Below are 19954 nucleotides of genomic sequence, written 5' to 3'. Positions count from 1 at the left end.
CCTTTTTTTGTCATAGCCAACACACAAAGGGCCACCAAACCCGACCCTGAGAAGCCAAACGGAAGACGGAAAAGCCCCTTATGCCACTGGTTTGTGGAGGAAACTTGGAAGGCCTCCACCAGACAAGATCATCGTGTCAGATTCCATCCAGCAGTTGATCAATGCGACACTCACAGGGCCCCGGGAAGCGCGCACGAAACCTGAGCATCAGGAGCCGGTGGGAGACTGCAGGAGGCAAGGCTGACAAAAAGTGGCTGACACCCTCTGGAGACCGGCTGCTGCGAGGGAAACGGGGTCCACGGAGTGCGCAGACACAGTGCCCCGCTACCACGAGCCATTTCCTCTGCAGAATTACTGCTCAGGGGGCACCAAACGTGAGCACGTTCAGTGCATTTCTTTCAGCATCATCCACAAGATGCACCCTGCCAGAGTCTGCTGTTGCTGTTTACACAAGAAGGAGAAGTGCACCGTTCCTGGAAGCGCTGCAATACCAGGTCGATGCGTGGAGCGGATGGCGCAAGCCCCAATCGCAGCTCCCTGTTCCAAAAAGCAATTTAATATTTAGTCCCCTGTTGGGGGACGTATCAGATATTAAACTGATAAGAACAGATACTACACTTGATCTTAGCCAAAAGGCCGAGAAGCGATGCCGATGGGCGCTCGTAGGGGAGGAGGGCACTTCCGGCATGACAAGCTAAAGGACCGGTTGCACGCATGTTCGAATAAAATGTAGACGGAACAAACATAGCGTCAGTTATCACCCTTATATCCATTCGCTTAGACAATAGAAAGTGTTTGAATGTGCTGAAGAAGAAATGTGCCCGTGACCCTGATCGGAGACCCCCAGCGAGCCCCGGGTCCTGGAGGTGCCTGGAAGCGCCAACAGCGACCCTGCAGATGTTCACGTTAATCCTGCAAGAATGTGTCAAGAAAAGAACTCGTAAAACAATGAAAGTAATTACTCTCTCACACACACACACACACACACACACACACACACACACATAGACAAACAGACACAGCTTGCACAACTGCCTCCCCCCAGTTTTGCACGACCATGCCGTAGGGGACCCCTGAAAGAGAATAAAACGAGAGGGGCGTGAACTGCATATTCACAGTGGAGCGGCATGCCACTGGGTATGTGGTTTCACTGTCCTCGCTGCGAGTAACTTTGAATATTGTTGTCTGTCTCTTCTGTATTCCTGCATTTGAGTGTTTTTTTTTACAAGTGTCACAGGAGTTTGAACCTGACAACCCACTGACTCATGACGACCTCGCATGTCTACACGCGTCAGGGTTAAACATATTGGCCTCTCATGTTACATGGTGTGACTAGGCACGTGGAGTCAGTACTCCAGTCTCCCCATTGAACGTCTGCAGCAACTGCACTAAGCCACTTGCTGCCGCTGCCTTTGCTCAGAATGAAGTCACACGAGAGCCACACAGACCGACTCCTTGAGACAACCAGAGTACGTTCTCTGAATTTGGACACAGGTCCAGTGGCTGGGCTTGTTGCGGGCGACCTGATGAGACCACCACTTAGCATGTGGCATGTGCGAGAGACTCCTCCGGGCGAGACCGCTCCAATTCATACTTACCTGGCAGGGGAGATACCATGATCAAGAAGGTGGTTCACCCAGGGCGAGGCTCAGCCATTGCACATGGGCTGAGCTGACCTCTGCGAATTCCCCAAATGTGGGAATCTCGACTGCATAATTTGTGATAGTGGGGGACTGCGTTCGCGCTCTCCCCTGATCCCGTGTTTAAAACAAGAGGCAGGTGCAGCGCCGTGCCGAGCTCCTTGGCTTGCGAGTACAGCCGGACTCGAGCAAGAAACGACCAGGCCAGCACTACCAACGCTTGCTGGAAAGGTCTGCCCGTCCGCGGGAGACAACCAACCAACCAGCCGAGAGGCCGATCTGCTCTCAGTCAGGAAACCTCAATGAAAAACGGCAACCAGGCAGAGAAAGGGGCGTCGGCCAAGCGCCTCCACTTTACCAGCACACCGGAACCACTGGCCACAGTGGACCAGGTGGCCGTCAGAAACAACCGTCCAACTCAAGCGGAAGCGGCTCAAATTGCTGATGTCGCTCTCAGCGGCCATCCCAGCCGCAGAGGCAACTGCTTCGGATCTTTATGTCCAAGGAAGGCAAGCAGCGACACCCAAGATGGAAGCCACAACATTGTGGTTCATGGTAAACCTACCCGCACAGGCCAGCTCCTGCACTTTGAGTCCCTTCGCCCACTGGAACCCGAGCCAGAAGCTGTCAGAAGCGCAAACAAGAGAGCAGAAAATACCGGGTCACTCACTCACCGAGGGTGGCAGACGCACAATTTACAGGCTCTGACCGCCTGTGGCTATCCCACGTGGTTTTTGTTTTTGTTTTTTTTCCTCTTTTTGTCATAGCCAACACACAAAGGGCCACCAAACCCGACCCTGAGAAGCCAAACGGAAGACGGAAAAGCCCCTTATGCCACTGGTTTGTGGAGGAAACTTGGAAGGCCTCCACCAGACAAGATCATCGTGTCAGATTCCATCCAGCAGTTGATCAATGCGACACTCACAGGGCCCCGGGAAGCGCGCACGAAACCTGAGCATCAGGAGCCGGTGGGAGACTGCAGGAGGCAAGGCTGACAAAAAGTGGCTGACACCCTCTGGAGACCGGCTGCTGCGAGGGAAACGGGGTCCACGGAGTGCGCAGACACAGTGCCCCGCTACCACGAGCCATTTCCTCTGCAGAATTACTGCTCAGGGGGCACCAAACGTGAGCACGTTCAGTGCATTTCTTTCAGCATCATCCACAAGATGCACCCTGCCAGAGTCTGCTGTTGCTGTTTACACAAGAAGGAGAAGTGCACCGTTCCTGGAAGCGCTGCAATACCAGGTCGATGCGTGGAGCGGATGGCGCAAGCCCCAATCGCAGCTCCCTGTTCCAAAAAGCAATTTAATATTTAGTCCCCTGTTGGGGGACGTATCAGATATTAAACTGATAAGAACAGATACTACACTTGATCTTAGCCAAAAGGCCGAGAAGCGATGCCGATGGGCGCTCGTAGGGGAGGAGGGCACTTCCGGCATGACAAGCTAAAGGACCGGTTGCACGCATGTTCGAATAAAATGTAGACGGAACAAACATAGCGTCAGTTATCACCCTTATATCCATTCGCTTAGACAATAGAAAGTGTTTGAATGTGCTGAAGAAGAAATGTGCCCGTGACCCTGATCGGAGACCCCCAGCGAGCCCCGGGTCCTGGAGGTGCCTGGAAGCGCCAACAGCGACCCTGCAGATGTTCACGTTAATCCTGCAAGAATGTGTCAAGAAAAGAACTCGTAAAACAATGAAAGTAATTACTCTCTCACACACACACACACACACACACACACACACACACACACACATAGACAAACAGACACAGCTTGCACAACTGCCTCCCCCCAGTTTTGCACGACCATGCCGTAGGGGACCCCTGAAAGAGAATAAAACGAGAGGGGCGTGAACTGCATATTCACAGTGGAGCGGCATGCCACTGGGTATGTGGTTTCACTGTCCTCGCTGCGAGTAACTTTGAATATTGTTGTCTGTCTCTTCTGTATTCCTGCATTTGAGTGTTTTTTTTTACAAGTGTCACAGGAGTTTGAACCTGACAACCCACTGACTCATGACGACCTCGCATGTCTACACGCGTCAGGGTTAAACATATTGGCCTCTCATGTTACATGGTGTGACTAGGCACGTGGAGTCAGTACTCCAGTCTCCCCATTGAACGTCTGCAGCAACTGCACTAAGCCACTTGCTGCCGCTGCCTTTGCTCAGAATGAAGTCACACGAGAGCCACACAGACCGACTCCTTGAGACAACCAGAGTACGTTCTCTGAATTTGGACACAGGTCCAGTGGCTGGGCTTGTTGCGGGCGACCTGATGAGACCACCACTTAGCATGTGGCATGTGCGAGAGACTCCTCCGGGCGAGACCGCTCCAATTCATACTTACCTGGCAGGGGAGATACCATGATCAAGAAGGTGGTTCACCCAGGGCGAGGCTCAGCCATTGCACATGGGCTGAGCTGACCTCTGCGAATTCCCCAAATGTGGGAATCTCGACTGCATAATTTGTGATAGTGGGGGACTGCGTTCGCGCTCTCCCCTGATCCCGTGTTTAAAACAAGAGGCAGGTGCAGCGCCGTGCCGAGCTCCTTGGCTTGCGAGTGCAGCCGGACTCGAGCAAGAAACGACCAGGCCAGCACCACCAACGCTTGCTGGAAAGGTCTGCCCGTCCGCGGGAGACAACCAACCAACCAGCCGAGAGGCCGATCTGCTCTCAGTCAGGAAACCTCAATGAAAAACGGCAACCAGGCAGAGAAAGGGGCGTCGGCCAAGCGCCTCCACTTTACCAGCACACCGGAACCACTGGCCACAGTGGACCAGGTGGCCGTCAGAAACAACCGTCCAACTCAAGCGGAAGCGGCTCAAATTGCTGATGTCGCTCTCAGCGGCCTTCCCAGCCGCAGAGGCAACTGCTTCGGATCTTTATGTCCAAGGAAGGCAAGCAGCGACACCCAAGATGGAAGCCACAACATTGTGGTTCATGGTAAACCTACCCGCACAGGCCAGCTCCTGCACTTTGAGTCCCTTCGCCCACTGGAACCCGAGCCAGAAGCTGTCAGAAGCGCAAACAAGAGAGCCGAAAATACCGGGTCACTCACTCACCGAGGGTGGCAGACGCACAATTTACAGGCTCTGACCGCCTGTGGCTATCCCACGTGGTTTTTGTTTTTGTTTTTTTTTCCTTTTTTTGTCATAGCCAACACACAAAGGGCCACCAAACCCGACCCTGAGAAGCCAAACGGAAGACGGAAAAGCCCCTTATGCCACTGGTTTGTGGAGGAAACTTGGAAGGCCTCCACCAGACAAGATCATCGTGTCAGATTCCATCCAGCAGTTGATCAATGCGACACTCACAGGGCCCCGGGAAGCGCGCACGAAACCTGAGCATCAGGAGCCGGTGGGAGACTGCAGGAGGCAAGGCTGACAAAAAGTGGCTGACACCCTCTGGAGACCGGCTGCTGCGAGGGAAACGGGGTCCACGGAGTGCGCAGACACAGTGCCCCGCTACCACGAGCCATTTCCTCTGCAGAATTACTGCTCAGGGGGCACCAAACGTGAGCACGTTCAGTGCATTTCTTTCAGCATCATCCACAAGATGCACCCTGCCAGAGTCTGCTGTTGCTGTTTACACAAGAAGGAGAAGTGCACCGTTCCTGGAAGCGCTGCAATACCAGGTCGATGCGTGGAGCGGATGGCGCAAGCCCCAATCGCAGCTCCCTGTTCCAAAAAGCAATTTAATATTTAGTCCCCTGTTGGGGGACGTATCAGATATTAAACTGATAAGAACAGATACTACACTTGATCTTAGCCAAAAGGCCGAGAAGCGATGCCGATGGGCGCTCGTAGGGGAGGAGGGCACTTCCGGCATGACAAGCTAAAGGACCGGTTGCACGCATGTTCGAATAAAATGTAGACGGAACAAACATAGCGTCAGTTATCACCCTTATATCCATTCGCTTAGACAATAGAAAGTGTTTGAATGTGCTGAAGAAGAAATGTGCCCGTGACCCTGATCGGAGACCCCCAGCGAGCCCCGGGTCCTGGAGGTGCCTGGAAGCGCCAACAGCGACCCTGCAGATGTTCACGTTAATCCTGCAAGAATGTGTCAAGAAAAGAACTCGTAAAACAATGAAAGTAATTACTCTCTCACACACACACACACACACACACACACACACACACACATAGACAAACAGACACAGCTTGCACAACTGCCTCCCCCCAGTTTTGCACGACCATGCCGTAGGGGACCCCTGAAAGAGAATAAAACGAGAGGGGCGTGAACTGCATATTCACAGTGGAGCGGCATGCCACTGGGTATGTGGTTTCACTGTCCTCGCTGCGAGTAACTTTGAATATTGTTGTCTGTCTCTTCTGTATTCCTGCATTTGAGTGTTTTTTTTTACAAGTGTCACAGGAGTTTGAACCTGACAACCCACTGACTCATGACGACCTCGCATGTCTACACGCGTCAGGGTTAAACATATTGGCCTCTCATGTTACATGGTGTGACTAGGCACGTGGAGTCAGTACTCCAGTCTCCCCATTGAACGTCTGCAGCAACTGCACTAAGCCACTTGCTGCCGCTGCCTTTGCTCAGAATGAAGTCACACGAGAGCCACACAGACCGACTCCTTGAGACAACCAGAGTACGTTCTCTGAATTTGGACACAGGTCCAGTGGCTGGGCTTGTTGCGGGCGACCTGATGAGACCACCACTTAGCATGTGGCATGTGCGAGAGACTCCTCCGGGCGAGACCGCTCCAATTCATACTTACCTGGCAGGGGAGATACCATGATCAAGAAGGTGGTTCACCCAGGGCGAGGCTCAGCCATTGCACATGGGCTGAGCTGACCTCTGCGAATTCCCCAAATGTGGGAATCTCGACTGCATAATTTGTGATAGTGGGGGACTGCGTTCGCGCTCTCCCCTGATCCCGTGTTTAAAACAAGAGGCAGGTGCAGCGCCGTGCCGAGCTCCTTGGCTTGCGAGTGCAGCCGGACTCGAGCAAGAAACGACCAGGCCAGCACCACCAACGCTTGCTGGAAAGGTCTGCCCGTCCGCGGGAGACAACCAACCAACCAGCCGAGAGGCCGATCTGCTCTCAGTCAGGAAACCTCAATGAAAAACGGCAACCAGGCAGAGAAAGGGGCGTCGGCCAAGCGCCTCCACTTTACCAGCACACCGGAACCACTGGCCACAGTGGACCAGGTGGCCGTCAGAAACAACCGTCCAACTCAAGCGGAAGCGGCTCAAATTGCTGATGTCGCTCTCAGCGGCCTTCCCAGCCGCAGAGGCAACTGCTTCGGATCTTTATGTCCAAGGAAGGCAAGCAGCGACACCCAAGATGGAAGCCACAACATTGTGGTTCATGGTAAACCTACCCGCACAGGCCAGCTCCTGCACTTTGAGTCCCTTCGCCCACTGGAACCCGAGCCAGAAGCTGTCAGAAGCGCAAACAAGAGAGCCGAAAATACCGGGTCACTCACTCACCGAGGGTGGCAGACGCACAATTTACAGGCTCTGACCGCCTGTGGCTATCCCACGTGGTTTTTGTTTTTGTTTTTTTTTCCTTTTTTTGTCATAGCCAACACACAAAGGGCCACCAAACCCGACCCTGAGAAGCCAAACGGAAGACGGAAAAGCCCCTTATGCCACTGGTTTGTGGAGGAAACTTGGAAGGCCTCCACCAGACAAGATCATCGTGTCAGATTCCATCCAGCAGTTGATCAATGCGACACTCACAGGGCCCCGGGAAGCGCGCACGAAACCTGAGCATCAGGAGCCGGTGGGAGACTGCAGGAGGCAAGGCTGACAAAAAGTGGCTGACACCCTCTGGAGACCGGCTGCTGCGAGGGAAACGGGGTCCACGGAGTGCGCAGACACAGTGCCCCGCTACCACGAGCCATTTCCTCTGCAGAATTACTGCTCAGGGGGCACCAAACGTGAGCACGTTCAGTGCATTTCTTTCAGCATCATCCACAAGATGCACCCTGCCAGAGTCTGCTGTTGCTGTTTACACAAGAAGGAGAAGTGCACCGTTCCTGGAAGCGCTGCAATACCAGGTCGATGCGTGGAGCGGATGGCGCAAGCCCCAATCGCAGCTCCCTGTTCCAAAAAGCAATTTAATATTTAGTCCCCTGTTGGGGGACGTATCAGATATTAAACTGATAAGAACAGATTTTTTTTTTTTTTTTTTGAAACTGTTTATTGTCACTAATACAAAATTTCACCACATTTCATTATTTTTGAAAACTGCCCTTTAAAAAAATGTAAAATACACACCACATTTAATATAAAAGTGTTCAATTAACTTTTTGTTTTCGTTAAAAACTAGTGCTGTGGGCAATAAAATGTGTAAAATTTGTACAAAACATTTTAAAATATCATAAAAAAGAAGCTTCAATGTCTTCTGTTGTACAGGAGCGCAGTGAGTCCTTATCAATGGTCTCTACATCCCACTCTCCCAGACAGCTAATCTCCAGGACACTGTCAGGGTACCCTCAGATCCTTATCCGTCTTCTCTGTCTCCTCCTTCTTCTCTCGGAGAGTCAGGCTGCCGCTGCCGAGACCTTTTCCGTGAAGCTCCGGGTGCCACCTCCGGGTGGGCACAGACGATTCTTCTTTGTGGCTGTGTCCTTGGCCTGCCGCTTGCAGCTGCCAGGGTTGCTGCAGCCATTCGGATCACAGCCACGGGGGGGATCTGTCTGTGCCTCCTTACCAGCAAGTTGCGGGAGGTCCAGATGGCGTCTTTGATGGCGGCGAGGGTGAGCCACTGCTTTCCGAAGTCTTTGTAGGTTGACTTCTGGTGGCTCACCCCGTAGAGCACAAGCTTTTCATTTAGGACCTCCCTTGCTGGCAAGTCCGGGAAATTTAGGTCGCCGGCTGTCGCCCACAGGTCTACGGCAGCACTGCACTCCCAGAGGAGGTGCCTCACCGACTCCGGTGCGCCACAACCCGGTCGGGGGCAAGTTGGGTTCGCTGACATTCCTCGGGAGTGCATAACAGACCTGACTGGGAGGATCTCGTGGGCCACCATCCATGACAGGTCCCGAAGTCTGTCTGGGAGAGCAGGATGGTTCACGTTGCGCCAAACCGATGTGGGCTCGCCGAATGCAAGCCCGCGCACTGGACTCACTGGGTCCCGCTCCTGCACAACAGAAATGACAGAGCGATGATTTTTTAAAATGTCAACTGTTTGTCTTTCCAAATTAAAATGTTTTTTTAAAAAGTCCTTATAAATATATATGCCGGTGGTAAGTTAAAAGCCACAGGTATCGTTAGGTCTGTTGGAATCAGTTTTAGTTTTCTTAAGTAGGAGCCCATCCAGTAACGTACCAAGGCTTTGGTCTTGGTAGTACTGGATGGGCCCACAGCATTTTCCATGTGCAATGATGTGTATCTTGCGCCTAAAACAGTTTCAGATATGATTCTTGAATTGAAAAAATATAAAATGGCGTAAGATTTAAATAACTGCTTTAAAATTTACACTGTGGTTAAGATATTTCTTGTGAGTGAGGCTCCTCCTTCACTCCAGTGGGTGAGGGTTGGAGGGGAAGAGCCTCCCTTCCCGGCCGGCGTCTGGGTGTCGGTCGTTCCTGGAGTCTGCCATTAAAAGTTCGCTTCTCACGAGGGGTTGACTGCAAAACAATATTTAAAAAGGACAATTCATTCGGGGAGCCCGAGGGGAAGACTCGAGGCTCCTCCAGTGAAGAACTGTCAGAGAGAGCCTCAGGCCTTCCCCGCTTCTCTGATAAAACGGAGGAATCCGACAGCTCTGAAGCTAGTCTTTTTGCTTGTTGGCCGCTTGGTGGGATGGGTTCTTCTTCAGATTCAGGTGATGGTAGGCTGACTTCCAGGTGAGTGCACCCTTCGCTTGCCAGCAGACCACTCTGAGTCATGGATTCTGGGGCCTCTGTAAGCCCCTCCCTCTGTCCCGCCTCACCTGTTTCTCCTCCAATCACAGGTTTTGGCGGGAGATTTGAATTGTTTTGGGTCTCAACAGCCATATTGGCCCCAGCATTTTCCTCTCCATTTTTCTGTTCTTTTCCAGCCTTTAGCTTGTTGGCAAAGGATTTCGGGCAGTCTCTGAAGAGATGGTTTGAGTCTCCACAGAGGTTGCACTTTCTGCCATTGGTACATTGTTCAAAAGTATGTCCAATTTCTCTACATTTCCGACACACAGTCTGCTGACATGCCTCTGCCAGGTGCCCGTGCTCTCCACACTTGCGGCAGAGCTTGGGCTGACCCTGGTAGTGTATGTAGCCTCGGTTTTCTCCCAGAACTATCATTGATGGGAGATGTTTCAGACCCTGGAAGCCCTGAGGGTCCTGCCATTGCTGGATGGGGACCCTCCAGGCACAGTTCCAGATGCCATCTTCATCCCTCACCTTCATAGCCTGGCCTTTAACCGTGCAATATCTTCCCAGCCAAAAGCAAATGTCATCTGCGGTCACTGTCTCATTAAACATTCTAACAATAACGGTTTTAGCCGCATTGTCAGTCAGTTTTTCAACGTTGAACACAGGCAACTGGGATTTCACATCTTCATAACGCGTCCAAAATTCTCTCAAAGTTGCAGCAGACTGGAAACTTACATCATAGCCTTTGTTGTAAGGCAGTGCCAAAATGCAGTTGAGGTCATCAGGTTTAAATTGAAGGATTTTTTGGATGATTTTTCTGGAAAAATCCAATCTGGACAGTCCCAGTGACTCACCCTCCATTTCCTTATATGTGAAACGCACACTGTGGTGCCTCCGCATACCGGCATAGCTGGCCGACATGGTGGAGGCACCACCAACTGAAATTTTCCTGCTCAATAAGAGAGTTAAAACAAATAAATACTTAAAAAAGCAATAAATACAAAAAACCAAACTTACCTTGCACTGCTGCGGGAATAAGAAAAGTTAAAATACACTGAAAAGCGTAGGAAATTTCCTCCCGAATGTTGGCAGAATTCTATGCACCTGAAGCATACAATTCTCCACCCAAAGGAGGTGACCGCAGTCTTAGCCAAAAGGCCGAGAAGCGATGCCGATGGGCGCTCGTAGGGGAGGAGGGCACTTCCGGCATGACAAGCTAAAGGACCGGTTGCACGCATGTTCGAATAAAATGTAGACGGAACAAACATAGCGTCAGTTATCACCCTTATATCCATTCGCTTAGACAATAGAAAGTGTTTGAATGTGCTGAAGAAGAAATGTGCCCGTGACCCTGATCGGAGACCCCCAGCGAGCCCCGGGTCCTGGAGGTGCCTGGAAGCGCCAACAGCGACCCTGCAGATGTTCACGTTAATCCTGCAAGAATGTGTCAAGAAAAGAACTCGTAAAACAATGAAAGTAATTACTCTCTCACACACACACACACACACACACACACACACACATAGACAAACAGACACAGCTTGCACAACTGCCTCCCCCCAGTTTTGCACGACCATGCCGTAGGGGACCCCTGAAAGAGAATAAAACGAGAGGGGCGTGAACTGCATATTCACAGTGGAGCGGCATGCCACTGGGTATGTGGTTTCACTGTCCTCGCTGCGAGTAACTTTGAATATTGTTGTCTGTCTCTTCTGTATTCCTGCATTTGAGTGTTTTTTTTTACAAGTGTCACAGGAGTTTGAACCTGACAACCCACTGACTCATGACGACCTCGCATGTCTACACGCGTCAGGGTTAAACATATTGGCCTCTCATGTTACATGGTGTGACTAGGCACGTGGAGTCAGTACTCCAGTCTCCCCATTGAACGTCTGCAGCAACTGCACTAAGCCACTTGCTGCCGCTGCCTTTGCTCAGAATGAAGTCACACGAGAGCCACACAGACCGACTCCTTGAGACAACCAGAGTACGTTCTCTGAATTTGGACACAGGTCCAGTGGCTGGGCTTGTTGCGGGCGACCTGATGAGACCACCACTTAGCATGTGGCATGTGCGAGAGACTCCTCCGGGCGAGACCGCTCCAATTCATACTTACCTGGCAGGGGAGATACCATGATCAAGAAGGTGGTTCACCCAGGGCGAGGCTCAGCCATTGCACATGGGCTGAGCTGACCTCTGCGAATTCCCCAAATGTGGGAATCTCGACTGCATAATTTGTGATAGTGGGGGACTGCGTTCGCGCTCTCCCCTGATCCCGTGTTTAAAACAAGAGGCAGGTGCAGCGCCGTGCCGAGCTCCTTGGCTTGCGAGTGCAGCCGGACTCGAGCAAGAAACGACCAGGCCAGCACCACCAACGCTTGCTGGAAAGGTCTGCCCGTCCGCGGGAGACAACCAACCAACCAGCCGAGAGGCCGATCTGCTCTCAGTCAGGAAACCTCAATGAAAAACGGCAACCAGGCAGAGAAAGGGGCGTCGGCCAAGCGCCTCCACTTTACCAGCACACCGGAACCACTGGCCACAGTGGACCAGGTGGCCGTCAGAAACAACCGTCCAACTCAAGCGGAAGCGGCTCAAATTGCTGATGTCGCTCTCAGCGGCCTTCCCAGCCGCAGAGGCAACTGCTTCGGATCTTTATGTCCAAGGAAGGCAAGCAGCGACACCCAAGATGGAAGCCACAACATTGTGGTTCATGGTAAACCTACCCGCACAGGCCAGCTCCTGCACTTTGAGTCCCTTCGCCCACTGGAACCCGAGCCAGAAGCTGTCAGAAGCGCAAACAAGAGAGCCGAAAATACCGGGTCACTCACTCACCGAGGGTGGCAGACGCACAATTTACAGGCTCTGACCGCCTGTGGCTATCCCACGTGGTTTTTGTTTTTGTTTTTTTTTCCTTTTTTTGTCATAGCCAACACACAAAGGGCCACCAAACCCGACCCTGAGAAGCCAAACGGAAGACGGAAAAGCCCCTTATGCCACTGGTTTGTGGAGGAAACTTGGAAGGCCTCCACCAGACAAGATCATCGTGTCAGATTCCATCCAGCAGTTGATCAATGCGACACTCACAGGGCCCCGGGAAGCGCGCACGAAACCTGAGCATCAGGAGCCGGTGGGAGACTGCAGGAGGCAAGGCTGACAAAAAGTGGCTGACACCCTCTGGAGACCGGCTGCTGCGAGGGAAACGGGGTCCACGGAGTGCGCAGACACAGTGCCCCGCTACCACGAGCCATTTCCTCTGCAGAATTACTGCTCAGGGGGCACCAAACGTGAGCACGTTCAGTGCATTTCTTTCAGCATCATCCACAAGATGCACCCTGCCAGAGTCTGCTGTTGCTGTTTACACAAGAAGGAGAAGTGCACCGTTCCTGGAAGCGCTGCAATACCAGGTCGATGCGTGGAGCGGATGGCGCAAGCCCCAATCGCAGCTCCCTGTTCCAAAAAGCAATTTAATATTTAGTCCCCTGTTGGGGGACGTATCAGATATTAAACTGATAAGAACAGATACTACACTTGATCTTAGCCAAAAGGCCGAGAAGCGATGCCGATGGGCGCTCGTAGGGGAGGAGGGCACTTCCGGCATGACAAGCTAAAGGACCGGTTGCACGCATGTTCGAATAAAATGTAGACGGAACAAACATAGCGTCAGTTATCACCCTTATATCCATTCGCTTAGACAATAGAAAGTGTTTGAATGTGCTGAAGAAGAAATGTGCCCGTGACCCTGATCGGAGACCCCCAGCGAGCCCCGGGTCCTGGAGGTGCCTGGAAGCGCCAACAGCGACCCTGCAGATGTTCACGTTAATCCTGCAAGAATGTGTCAAGAAAAGAACTCGTAAAACAATGAAAGTAATTACTCTCTCACACACACACACACACACACACACACACACACACACATAGACAAACAGACACAGCTTGCACAACTGCCTCCCCCCAGTTTTGCACGACCATGCCGTAGGGGACCCCTGAAAGAGAATAAAACGAGAGGGGCGTGAACTGCATATTCACAGTGGAGCGGCATGCCACTGGGTATGTGGTTTCACTGTCCTCGCTGCGAGTAACTTTGAATATTGTTGTCTGTCTCTTCTGTATTCCTGCATTTGAGTGTTTTTTTTTACAAGTGTCACAGGAGTTTGAACCTGACAACCCACTGACTCATGACGACCTCGCATGTCTACACGCGTCAGGGTTAAACATATTGGCCTCTCATGTTACATGGTGTGACTAGGCACGTGGAGTCAGTACTCCAGTCTCCCCATTGAACGTCTGCAGCAACTGCACTAAGCCACTTGCTGCCGCTGCCTTTGCTCAGAATGAAGTCACACGAGAGCCACACAGACCGACTCCTTGAGACAACCAGAGTACGTTCTCTGAATTTGGACACAGGTCCAGTGGCTGGGCTTGTTGCGGGCGACCTGATGAGACCACCACTTAGCATGTGGCATGTGCGAGAGACTCCTCCGGGCGAGACCGCTCCAATTCATACTTACCTGGCAGGGGAGATACCATGATCAAGAAGGTGGTTCACCCAGGGCGAGGCTCAGCCATTGCACATGGGCTGAGCTGACCTCTGCGAATTCCCCAAATGTGGGAATCTCGACTGCATAATTTGTGATAGTGGGGGACTGCGTTCGCGCTCTCCCCTGATCCCGTGTTTAAAACAAGAGGCAGGTGCAGCGCCGTGCCGAGCTCCTTGGCTTGCGAGTGCAGCCGGACTCGAGCAAGAAACGACCAGGCCAGCACCACCAACGCTTGCTGGAAAGGTCTGCCCGTCCGCGGGAGACAACCAACCAACCAGCCGAGAGGCCGATCTGCTCTCAGTCAGGAAACCTCAATGAAAAACGGCAACCAGGCAGAGAAAGGGGCGTCGGCCAAGCGCCTCCACTTTACCAGCACACCGGAACCACTGGCCACAGTGGACCAGGTGGCCGTCAGAAACAACCGTCCAACTCAAGCGGAAGCGGCTCAAATTGCTGATGTCGCTCTCAGCGGCCTTCCCAGCCGCAGAGGCAACTGCTTCGGATCTTTATGTCCAAGGAAGGCAAGCAGCGACACCCAAGATGGAAGCCACAACATTGTGGTTCATGGTAAACCTACCCGCACAGGCCAGCTCCTGCACTTTGAGTCCCTTCGCCCACTGGAACCCGAGCCAGAAGCTGTCAGAAGCGCAAACAAGAGAGCCGAAAATACCGGGTCACTCACTCACCGAGGGTGGCAGACGCACAATTTACAGGCTCTGACCGCCTGTGGCTATCCCACGTGGTTTTTGTTTTTGTTTTTTTTTCCTTTTTTTGTCATAGCCAACACACAAAGGGCCACCAAACCCGACCCTGAGAAGCCAAACGGAAGACGGAAAAGCCCCTTATGCCACTGGTTTGTGGAGGAAACTTGGAAGGCCTCCACCAGACAAGATCATCGTGTCAGATTCCATCCAGCAGTTGATCAATGCGACACTCACAGGGCCCCGGGAAGCGCGCACGAAACCTGAGCATCAGGAGCCGGTGGGAGACTGCAGGAGGCAAGGCTGACAAAAAGTGGCTGACACCCTCTGGAGACCGGCTGCTGCGAGGGAAACGGGGTCCACGGAGTGCGCAGACACAGTGCCCCGCTACCACGAGCCATTTCCTCTGCAGAATTACTGCTCAGGGGGCACCAAACGTGAGCACGTTCAGTGCATTTCTTTCAGCATCATCCACAAGATGCACCCTGCCAGAGTCTGCTGTTGCTGTTTACACAAGAAGGAGAAGTGCACCGTTCCTGGAAGCGCTGCAATACCAGGTCGATGCGTGGAGCGGATGGCGCAAGCCCCAATCGCAGCTCCCTGTTCCAAAAAGCAATTTAATATTTAGTCCCCTGTTGGGGGACGTATCAGATATTAAACTGATAAGAACAGATACTACACTTGATCTTAGCCAAAAGGCCGAGAAGCGATGCCGATGGGCGCTCGTAGGGGAGGAGGGCACTTCCGGCATGACAAGCTAAAGGACCGGTTGCACGCATGTTCGAATAAAATGTAGACGGAACAAACATAGCGTCAGTTATCACCCTTATATCCATTCGCTTAGACAATAGAAAGTGTTTGAATGTGCTGAAGAAGAAATGTGCCCGTGACCCTGATCGGAGACCCCCAGCGAGCCCCGGGTCCTGGAGGTGCCTGGAAGCGCCAACAGCGACCCTGCAGATGTTCACGTTAATCCTGCAAGAATGTGTCAAGAAAAGAACTCGTAAAACAATGAAAGTAATTACTCTCTCACACACACACACACACACACACACACACACACATAGACAAACAGACACAGCTTGCACAACTGCCTCCCCCCAGTTTTGCACGACCATGCCGTAGGGGACCCCTGAAAGAGAATAAAACGAGAGGGGCGTGAACTGCATATTCACAGTGGAGCGGCATGCCACTGGGTATGTGGTTTCACTGTCCTCGCTGCGAGTAACTTTGAATATTGTTGTCTGTCTCTTCTGTATTCCTGCATTTGAGTGTTTTTTTTTACAAGTGTCACAGGAGTTTGAACCTGACAACCCACTGACTCATGACGACCTCGCATGTCTACACGCGTCAGGGTTAAACATATTGGCCTCTCATGTTACATGGTGTGACTAGGCACGTGGAGTCAGTACTCCAGTCTCCCCATTGAACGTCTGCAGCAACTGCACTAAGCCACTTGCTGCCGCTGCCTTTGCTCAGAATGAAGTCACACGAGAGCCACACAGACCGACTCCTTGAGACAACCAGAGTACGTTCTCTGAATTTGGACACAGGTCCAGTGGCTGGGCTTGTTGCGGGCGACCTGATGAGACCACCACTTAGCATGTGGCATGTGCGAGAGACTCCTCCGGGCGAGACCGCTCCAATTCATACTTACCTGGCAGGGGAGATACCATGATCAAGAAGGTGGTTCACCCAGGGCGAGGCTCAGCCATTGCACATGGGCTGAGCTGACCTCTGCGAATTCCCCAAATGTGGGAATCTCGACTGCATAATTTGTGATAGTGGGGGACTGCGTTCGCGCTCTCCCCTGATCCCGTGTTTAAAACAAGAGGCAGGTGCAGCGCCGTGCCGAGCTCCTTGGCTTGCGAGTGCAGCCGGACTCGAGCAAGAAACGACCAGGCCAGCACCACCAACGCTTGCTGGAAAGGTCTGCCCGTCCGCGGGAGACAACCAACCAACCAGCCGAGAGGCCGATCTGCTCTCAGTCAGGAAACCTCAATGAAAAACGGCAACCAGGCAGAGAAAGGGGCGTCGGCCAAGCGCCTCCACTTTACCAGCACACCGGAACCACTGGCCACAGTGGACCAGGTGGCCGTCAGAAACAACCGTCCAACTCAAGCGGAAGCGGCTCAAATTGCTGATGTCGCTCTCAGCGGCCTTCCCAGCCGCAGAGGCAACTGCTTCGGATCTTTATGTCCAAGGAAGGCAAGCAGCGACACCCAAGATGGAAGCCACAACATTGTGGTTCATGGTAAACCTACCCGCACAGGCCAGCTCCTGCACTTTGAGTCCCTTCGCCCACTGGAACCCGAGCCAGAAGCTGTCAGAAGCGCAAACAAGAGAGCCGAAAATACCGGGTCACTCACTCACCGAGGGTGGCAGACGCACAATTTACAGGCTCTGACCGCCTGTGGCTATCCCACGTGGTTTTTGTTTTTGTTTTTTTTTCCTTTTTTTGTCATAGCCAACACACAAAGGGCCACCAAACCCGACCCTGAGAAGCCAAACGGAAGACGGAAAAGCCCCTTATGCCACTGGTTTGTGGAGGAAACTTGGAAGGCCTCCACCAGACAAGATCATCGTGTCAGATTCCATCCAGCAGTTGATCAATGCGACACTCACAGGGCCCCGGGAAGCGCGCACGAAACCTGAGCATCAGGAGCCGGTGGGAGACTGCAGGAGGCAAGGCTGACAAAAAGTGGCTGACACCCTCTGGAGACCGGCTGCTGCGAGGGAAACGGGGTCCACGGAGTGCGCAGACACAGTGCCCCGCTACCACGAGCCATTTCCTCTGCAGAATTACTGCTCAGGGGGCACCAAACGTGAGCACGTTCAGTGCATTTCTTTCAGCATCATCCACAAGATGCACCCTGCCAGAGTCTGCTGTTGCTGTTTACACAAGAAGGAGAAGTGCACCGTTCCTGGAAGCGCTGCAATACCAGGTCGATGCGTGGAGCGGATGGCGCAAGCCCCAATCGCAGCTCCCTGTTCCAAAAAGCAATTTAATATTTAGTCCCCTGTTGGGGGACGTATCAGATATTAAACTGATAAGAACAGATTTTTTTTTTTTTTTTTTGAAACTGTTTATTGTCACTAATACAAAATTTCACCACATTTCATTATTTTTGAAAACTGCCCTTTAAAAAAATGTAAAATACACACCACATTTAATATAAAAGTGTTCAATTAACTTTTTGTTTTCGTTAAAAACTAGTGCTGTGGGCAATAAAATGTGTAAAATTTGTACAAAACATTTTAAAATATCATAAAAAAGAAGCTTCAATGTCTTCTGTTGTACAGGAGCGCAGTGAGTCCTTATCAATGGTCTCTACATCCCACTCTCCCAGACAGCTAATCTCCAGGACACTGTCAGGGTACCCTCAGATCCTTATCCGTCTTCTCTGTCTCCTCCTTCTTCTCTCGGAGAGTCAGGCTGCCGCTGCCGAGACCTTTTCCGTGAAGCTCCGGGTGCCACCTCCGGGTGGGCACAGACGATTCTTCTTTGTGGCTGTGTCCTTGGCCTGCCGCTTGCAGCTGCCAGGGTTGCTGCAGCCATTCGGATCACAGCCACGGGGGGGATCTGTCTGTGCCTCCTTACCAGCAAGTTGCGGGAGGTCCAGATGGCGTCTTTGATGGCGGCGAGGGTGAGCCACTGCTTTCCGAAGTCTTTGTAGGTTGACTTCTGGTGGCTCACCCCGTAGAGCACAAGCTTTTCATTTAGGACCTCCCTTGCTGGCAAGTCCGGGAAATTTAGGTCGCCGGCTGTCGCCCACAGGTCTACGGCAGCACTGCACTCCCAGAGGAGGTGCCTCACCGACTCCGGTGCGCCACAACCCGGTCGGGGGCAAGTTGGGTTCGCTGACATTCCTCGGGAGTGCATAACAGACCTGACTGGGAGGATCTCGTGGGCCACCATCCATGACAGGTCCCGAAGTCTGTCTGGGAGAGCAGGATGGTTCACGTTGCGCCAAACCGATGTGGGCTCGCCGAATGCAAGCCCGCGCACTGGACTCACTGGGTCCCGCTCCTGCACAACAGAAATGACAGAGCGATGATTTTTTAAAATGTCAACTGTTTGTCTTTCCAAATTAAAATGTTTTTTTAAAAAGTCCTTATAAATATATATGCCGGTGGTAAGTTAAAAGCCACAGGTATCGTTAGGTCTGTTGGAATCAGTTTTAGTTTTCTTAAGTAGGAGCCCATCCAGTAACGTACCAAGGCTTTGGTCTTGGTAGTACTGGATGGGCCCACAGCATTTTCCATGTGCAATGATGTGTATCTTGCGCCTAAAACAGTTTCAGATATGATTCTTGAATTGAAAAAATATAAAATGGCGTAAGATTTAAATAACTGCTTTAAAATTTACACTGTGGTTAAGATATTTCTTGTGAGTGAGGCTCCTCCTTCACTCCAGTGGGTGAGGGTTGGAGGGGAAGAGCCTCCCTTCCCGGCCGGCGTCTGGGTGTCGGTCGTTCCTGGAGTCTGCCATTAAAAGTTCGCTTCTCACGAGGGGTTGACTGCAAAACAATATTTAAAAAGGACAATTCATTCGGGGAGCCCGAGGGGAAGACTCGAGGCTCCTCCAGTGAAGAACTGTCAGAGAGAGCCTCAGGCCTTCCCCGCTTCTCTGATAAAACGGAGGAATCCGACAGCTCTGAAGCTAGTCTTTTTGCTTGTTGGCCGCTTGGTGGGATGGGTTCTTCTTCAGATTCAGGTGATGGTAGGCTGACTTCCAGGTGAGTGCACCCTTCGCTTGCCAGCAGACCACTCTGAGTCATGGATTCTGGGGCCTCTGTAAGCCCCTCCCTCTGTCCCGCCTCACCTGTTTCTCCTCCAATCACAGGTTTTGGCGGGAGATTTGAATTGTTTTGGGTCTCAACAGCCATATTGGCCCCAGCATTTTCCTCTCCATTTTTCTGTTCTTTTCCAGCCTTTAGCTTGTTGGCAAAGGATTTCGGGCAGTCTCTGAAGAGATGGTTTGAGTCTCCACAGAGGTTGCACTTTCTGCCATTGGTACATTGTTCAAAAGTATGTCCAATTTCTCTACATTTCCGACACACAGTCTGCTGACATGCCTCTGCCAGGTGCCCGTGCTCTCCACACTTGCGGCAGAGCTTGGGCTGACCCTGGTAGTGTATGTAGCCTCGGTTTTCTCCCAGAACTATCATTGATGGGAGATGTTTCAGACCCTGGAAGCCCTGAGGGTCCTGCCATTGCTGGATGGGGACCCTCCAGGCACAGT

General features: G+C 52.2%; 11 non-coding genes and 2 pseudogenes across 11 annotated transcripts; 6 read left to right on the top strand and 7 right to left on the bottom strand.

Moving 5' to 3' along the window:
• Nucleotides 1-457: 457 nt before the first annotated feature.
• Nucleotides 458-648, bottom strand: LOC131126897 (U2 spliceosomal RNA). Its single transcript, XR_009129412.1, has one exon. It is a non-coding gene; the product is annotated as a U2 spliceosomal RNA (small nuclear RNA).
• A 942-nt stretch (nucleotides 649-1590) lies between these two features.
• Nucleotides 1591-1754, top strand: LOC131126808 (U1 spliceosomal RNA). Its single transcript, XR_009129327.1, has one exon. It is a non-coding gene; the product is annotated as a U1 spliceosomal RNA (small nuclear RNA).
• A 1094-nt stretch (nucleotides 1755-2848) lies between these two features.
• On the bottom strand, nucleotides 2849-3039 carry LOC131126896 (U2 spliceosomal RNA). Its single transcript, XR_009129411.1, has one exon. It is a non-coding gene; the product is annotated as a U2 spliceosomal RNA (small nuclear RNA).
• Nucleotides 3040-3985: 946 nt separating this feature from the next.
• On the top strand, nucleotides 3986-4149 carry LOC131126807 (U1 spliceosomal RNA). The gene has a single exon (XR_009129326.1). It is a non-coding gene; the product is annotated as a U1 spliceosomal RNA (small nuclear RNA).
• Nucleotides 4150-5244: 1095 nt separating this feature from the next.
• On the bottom strand, nucleotides 5245-5435 carry LOC131126895 (U2 spliceosomal RNA). The gene has a single exon (XR_009129410.1). It is a non-coding gene; the product is annotated as a U2 spliceosomal RNA (small nuclear RNA).
• A 942-nt stretch (nucleotides 5436-6377) lies between these two features.
• Nucleotides 6378-6541, top strand: LOC131126806 (U1 spliceosomal RNA). The gene has a single exon (XR_009129325.1). It is a non-coding gene; the product is annotated as a U1 spliceosomal RNA (small nuclear RNA).
• Nucleotides 6542-7636: 1095 nt separating this feature from the next.
• LOC131126952 (U2 spliceosomal RNA) lies at nucleotides 7637-7817 on the bottom strand (annotated as a pseudogene).
• A 3761-nt stretch (nucleotides 7818-11578) lies between these two features.
• On the top strand, nucleotides 11579-11742 carry LOC131126805 (U1 spliceosomal RNA). Its single transcript, XR_009129324.1, has one exon. It is a non-coding gene; the product is annotated as a U1 spliceosomal RNA (small nuclear RNA).
• A 1095-nt stretch (nucleotides 11743-12837) lies between these two features.
• Nucleotides 12838-13028, bottom strand: LOC131126893 (U2 spliceosomal RNA). The gene has a single exon (XR_009129409.1). It is a non-coding gene; the product is annotated as a U2 spliceosomal RNA (small nuclear RNA).
• A 942-nt stretch (nucleotides 13029-13970) lies between these two features.
• Nucleotides 13971-14134, top strand: LOC131126804 (U1 spliceosomal RNA). Its single transcript, XR_009129323.1, has one exon. It is a non-coding gene; the product is annotated as a U1 spliceosomal RNA (small nuclear RNA).
• Nucleotides 14135-15229: 1095 nt separating this feature from the next.
• Nucleotides 15230-15420, bottom strand: LOC131126892 (U2 spliceosomal RNA). The gene has a single exon (XR_009129408.1). It is a non-coding gene; the product is annotated as a U2 spliceosomal RNA (small nuclear RNA).
• A 938-nt stretch (nucleotides 15421-16358) lies between these two features.
• Nucleotides 16359-16522, top strand: LOC131126803 (U1 spliceosomal RNA). The gene has a single exon (XR_009129322.1). It is a non-coding gene; the product is annotated as a U1 spliceosomal RNA (small nuclear RNA).
• A 1095-nt stretch (nucleotides 16523-17617) lies between these two features.
• Nucleotides 17618-17798, bottom strand: LOC131126951 (U2 spliceosomal RNA; annotated as a pseudogene).
• Nucleotides 17799-19954: the final 2156 nt, after the last annotated feature.

Source organism: Doryrhamphus excisus, chromosome 3, assembly GCF_030265055.1.
Source record: "Doryrhamphus excisus isolate RoL2022-K1 chromosome 3, RoL_Dexc_1.0, whole genome shotgun sequence".
NCBI classification, from domain to species: Eukaryota; Metazoa; Chordata; class Actinopteri; order Syngnathiformes; family Syngnathidae; genus Doryrhamphus; species Doryrhamphus excisus.
This window is presented reverse-complemented; position numbering and strand designations above follow the sequence as displayed.